The following is a 6,000-nucleotide window of genomic DNA, read 5'->3' as shown; positions in this document are numbered from 1 at the left end:
TGTATGGTTTATGTCAGAGCTGTAGTATGTCCACAGGTAACTTCACAAATTTCTACTTTTCAAATGGCTTCCTCTAATATATGATTATTTCTTTCTCTTTTTCTTTAGTGTGTGTGTGTGTGTGTGTGTGTGTGTGTGTGTGTGTGTGTGTGTGTGTGTATGTGTGTGTGTGTGTCCGTGTTGTGAGGTGTGTGTAAACCCAGAGGAGGACATCAGATCCCTCTGGAGCTGTGAACATCCTGACAGGGGTGTTGGGAACTGAACTGTCGTCCTCTGCAAGAGGAGTAAACACTCTCAAACACTGAGCCATCTCTTCAGGCCCCATTTCATTAATAATGCATAAAGTATGCCTAATAAAACTATCTGGTGTTCTGGTGTTCTTTGCAAAAAGCCTTGAATGTTTTTCACTGTAAGTTAATGGTTATTAGTTTATCTAAAACTTTAATTTATCCTTAGAACAAGTTTGTAAAGGAAATCATACTTTGCTAAGTAAATGCCCATTGTATCTATATCTTTCAAATTACTAGAACATATATTCTCATTATTGAGAAGCCTCTAGCTTGTGCCTATAGACTTTCCTGTTGTTGCAAGAATTCACTTCTCTTTACCTGGATGATCAGCAGCATTCCTGGAGACTCATCTTTTCCATAATCTTTTACCCTAGTGTCAAGTCTGTAGAATTTTGCTTTATTAATTCTATTTTATCTATTAGTCCATTATGATTTTTCCTAGCTTCTTCCCTTGGTTGTTTATTTGCAGTAATTTTGTTTTAAGCAAATTTTTCAGATTAAAATTTTGACCCAATTTTATAATGAAAATTCCATTTCCCCAAGTATTCATATACTAAAAACTTTGAATTTTTTATATTTTAGATTTTAGATGCCATACCTCACAGAAAGGTAAAAACAGCCAAATAAGCAGGAATGAATACAATAAAATAAACCATTTCCCTATCACCCAGTTTAGCCAGTTAGCCTTTTAGAAATATACTTTTAACATAAATGAAATTTGATCAGACACCTGTGTTTATGACCTAGCTTTCAATTATATTTCTTTGAAAATCTACCTCAATTGTGACTCTTTTTTCTAGACTATCAACCTGATCTGTACCACGGTTCATTCAAATATCTCTTCATCACTGGGTATTTGGGCAATGTGAAAACCATATTAATATGGTTACAGACTTTCTGTAAACAAAAAAAGCACAATGTACTAATAGTTGAAGCAATTTGGAGGAACTCAGCATTACACATTCAAAACTACATCTCTCCCACATTGGACAATGACTGGCAAGGACACTAACCAATGAGAAATTCACAAAATGTAGCTGAGTCAATGAAAGCACTATCTGAGGAATAGAAAAGGACTATCAGATGTTATCTGTCAAATGCCAGCTGTATGACAGGGTCTCACATCCATTACCCTATCTGTTCAATCATTTTGTTGTTGCAGTCACTATGTTTTTTATACCTTCCAATTAAGTATCAATGATCTTACACCATATTTTTAAAAAAGAAAACTTGGATTCAGAAAGTTAAAATCATGGAGGAAGAACAGAAATCAAAATGTCATTGTGTTCTTCTCAAACAATATGGAATTCACTTCTGAGAGGGTTTTGTTCATTACAAGTGCAATTAATATGATCCCTAAAACAACTTTAATTTCTTTATTTTGAGATTATCTAGGCACAAACTAAAGCATCATACATTAACTGATGTCTTAATAATAGGGAGATGGTTCAGATGAAGTCACTGATAAATTTTTGCAAATAATAAGGTGACATAAAGACTTTTAAAGTGCTTTTGAGTTTTCTAAGTTAAAATATAATTATATTATTTTCCCTTTCCTTTTCCTCCCTACAATCTCTTTCCAAATGCATGGCCTCTATTTCTTTAATCTGCATAATCACTGCTGCAACCTTTTGTATGCATATATAAATATGTGTATATGTATATTCTCTATTAGTTTTTCTGTGGTTCATGATGTATACTCAAATGAACTGTTGCTTTCATTTGTAAACGTTTTTCTAGGTTGAATTTTGGAACTAATTTATACTTCTTTTATTGAACAATGCAAGGTAATATTTACTTTGCATCATCAAGAGTGTGCATGGACTTTATCACAAACCCTTTGTTTCTGTACAGTCTGGAACTCTGTGATATTCTCAGGCGGTACTTTAAAAGGCTAAATTTCTTGCTAAAACCATTTGTGCATGTTTCATAAGGGCTATGTATGTCTCAGTTATAGCATGCAAGACCGGGTCACAAGAGAATATTAGAGAAAGATGGGGACAGCTTAGAGACATCTAAACAGCAAGTGAAACCTTCCCCAACTTCAAATGCACATGGGGTATGGTGTCACCACAGCCCTGAAGTTCCTACTCAGTGAGAACGACCCCTCGCCACTACTGACCAGGTCATAAATTGTCTTTCTCCCCGTTCAGTTGCCTCATCCAGCCTCTTCCAAAGCATCAAATAAGTGGATGACACAGTAACTATAGCAACAGAACCACACTTTCTAATTCTAAATTGCCAAAGGCAGGACTGCATAGAGGAAGCCAATACTTGTGGGCCTCTTCATAAAAGATGAGAATAATGCTTTCATTTTAACTTTTAATAAAGACACCCACAGACATCTACTGTCCCCCCCTTTCTGTCCTCTGCTTATAATTTCTGCTTTCATTTTCCAAGCTCTTGCTTCTTTGCTCTTAAACATGCTTCCTTCTCATGTACTTTTCCAGCTTTTGTCTCATGTCTAGACTGGCTTCAGAAAGAAAAGTAAAGGCTGCTCCCCTATTCCTTCTGTCTCCCTGGTCTCCACTGTAGGTTCCACCAGGACAATAAAATCCAAGGAACAATCCACACTTTCAAGCCTGTCTTGATTTTCCTTTGTAACTTGCTAATCTTTGTGGCACCAAAATTTTATTATCAAATAAATTTCTTCTTTCTGTAATGGGTGAGGGTTATGACTGCATAATAGCATGTATTGCTACCCAAAAGGCAAAAATTTGGGAAAGTCATCAGTTTCTCCATACCTTTCCTTCTCTTTCTCCTCCCTCCTTCCACCTTCTCTGACCCAAGTCCCACTGACATCAGAGACCTTGTGGCCAGCCTGTAGCTCTGACCCCTCCCAGCAGTGAACTCTGGATGAACTGTATTAAGCAATCCAGCTAGGTGATATGAGGCCTATTCCAAACCTCCCTCAACATTGAGGGAAGCAGAAATCTTAAACCACAATTTCTAGGTACTGCTAGGTCCAATAGAAATGGATATGGCAGATGTAAAACAATAAATTCTTAGAGGACAAAACATGTCCAGTTTTAGTTACTTTGCCCTTGAGAAATATTTATTCTCATCTGTCATAAATACAACATGTACAGAAACCATCAAAATCAACTTCTCTCATAAAACTAGTTTATTCTAAGGTAGAACTATAAAAAGTTACTCAAAATAATGAGAACTAATAAGTACTAGGATGTTTGATGTATATGTTCATTTTATTTCTGATTGAGCACAAGTCACTATAATCTATAAAATTGTTCATCCCAAGTCTTCTGTTTATTCCCTAAATGTCTATTGAACACTTGGCATAACATCAAGTCTTTGGGGCAAGCTAGAAGTACAAGATAGCCCTTTCATTTAGCAAGCTTAGAATTCAGTGAACAGGATAGTTGAGGGAACATTTCAGCACTGTGTGTGGCAATACAGGGCTGTACAGGCTTTCCTGAGAGCACCGGGGGAGAGAGCTCCTAATGTTACCCAGGGAGGTTGTCAAAGAAGACAGCACAGAGCAAATGGATTTCAACCAAATCTAGACAGAGTCACAGGGTCAGTGGAGTTGGAAGACTTGTGAAAGTAAAGAAGTAAGCAGTGAGCCTGGAAATCTAAAGGAACATGCTGGTGTGTCATGCTGATGACGTACCACATGGTATGCATGTACACACATACTCATCTATATGTAGAGATATAATAGCTAGCATTGTGTGGGTATTAAATGCCAGAGACCATTTGATATTTATTTTAATGTTTAATCCCCGGAAGAACTATGAAATAATAAATACTACTATCCTAATTTTATACATAGACGTTGAGGCTCAAAGGGCTTCTCCTGGCATGGAAGCAGAAGTGTAAAGGGGAGAATGCCTTCTATTTCTTTTAACATGGGGTCTCCTTACATGGCCCAAGCTAGCCTGGAACTCATTGCTGCAGCCCCTTGACCTATAGGCTTGTATTACAGATATGATTACCACACTCAGGTCAGGGAGCCCATTTTTATATAGTTAATTCAGTAGGCAATATACATTTGAGTTAACAGTTCCACTGTTAAGAAAAATATAGGGAATGTGGAGACATTGATCAGAGATGGTTAAATGGTAGCTGGGTAGTGCAAGCGAAGACCCTTGACATTTTATATCTTTGCCTCCCTTCACTATATTTGTCAAAGGAAGATTTTCCAGGGAATCTATCCCGTTAGTTTTTATTGAAACTTGTCACCGTCTAGATACCTGGGAAAAGGGAACCTAATTTGAAGAAGAGTGTCCACCAGATTGTCCTGTGGGCATGTGTGTGAGGCACTTTCTTGATTCCTAATTGATATAAGCTGGGCCAGTCTACTATCCCTAAGCAGGTGGGTCTGCACTGTATAAAAAAAGATAGCCCAGCAGGATTCAGTGAACAAGCTAGCTAAACAGGAAACCTAACTCTTCCATAGTTTCTGCTTAAGTGCCTGACCTGAACTCCCGAAATAAGTGATGCTCAGCCTGTGGGTTCTGATCCCGTTGGGAGCCACATACTAGACATCCTGCATGTCAAATAGTTACATTACAATTCATAACAGTAGCAAAATTACAGTTATGAAGTAGCAACAAAATAATTTTATGGTTGGGATCACCACAACATGAGGAACATGTATTAAAGGGTCAAGGCATTGGGATGGTAGAGAAGCACCGCCCTAAACAATAGACTGCAACGAGTAAGTTGAAATAAATCCTTTTCCTCTCCTAAGTCACTTTTGGTCATGGTGTTTATCACAGCAACAGAAAGTAAACTAGGGCAGGGCTTTCTGGAATTACTCTGTTGCCCCTCCATCTCCCAGCTGTCCTCAATTATGATTTATTAGCAGGAATATTAAATCACATTGAATCACATATGCTTGACCTAAACAAAACACATCAGAAGTATTTTCTCATTCATCTTCACCACAGCCACTTGTTCACAGCCTACTCCTTACCACAATTCACAAATGAAAAGCCCGATGCTCCAAGGAGGCATGTAAATATCTGACTCTTCCCCATAACGCTACCTGTGACGCTCTTTTGTCAACTTCTATTCTTATCTCACTCTTCTCTTTATCCGAACTGAGTAACAGCACTATTCCACAAAACCATGTAAGTTTTCATAACAAAACCTGAGAGTTGAGAATAGAGGTGCTTAGCGATTGCGTTGCCTCTCCTGCCCTCTCTGACAGATGCTATGATTCTGTGCCTAGTCATACTCTAGTTGGCACAAAGCTTTTACAAAGCTGTGTCAGAATGTTATTCTCATTACACCCAGGGTGACTGTGGGGTAACTTCCTCAACTCAAAAAAATTCTTCTTTTATCTTTCTTTTTGTTTTGTTTTGTTTTGGGTTGGGTTGGGTTGGGTTGGGTTTTGTTTGGGAGTTCTGGTGTTTAAACCTAGGATTTCAAACATATTAATCAAGTACTGTGCAACTAAATATATACCCAATCCATAAAGTGCCTTTAGTTGCAAATTGTGACTTTCATTCGGATGTACTGATAGCCAGTGATTTGAGATTTAGACATTATAAAGGACTTCTCAGAACTTCATAGTAAACTCCAATGGACTGAGAGATTTTTGTGATGTCAAAATTCCTTTAATAACCTTTAGTAATTATTAACCCAAACTCAAGGTAGGTTTCAAAGAAAAAAAGTGAAGTCATCATGTAATCATGAACTATTACCTTTTTGATAGAAATGATGAAGTTTAGAAAAGGAAAAA

Source organism: Cricetulus griseus, chromosome 3 (genome assembly GCF_003668045.3).
Source record: "Cricetulus griseus strain 17A/GY chromosome 3, alternate assembly CriGri-PICRH-1.0, whole genome shotgun sequence".
Taxonomy (NCBI): Eukaryota; Metazoa; Chordata; class Mammalia; order Rodentia; family Cricetidae; genus Cricetulus; species Cricetulus griseus.
Note: the sequence above shows the minus strand (reverse complement) of the source record.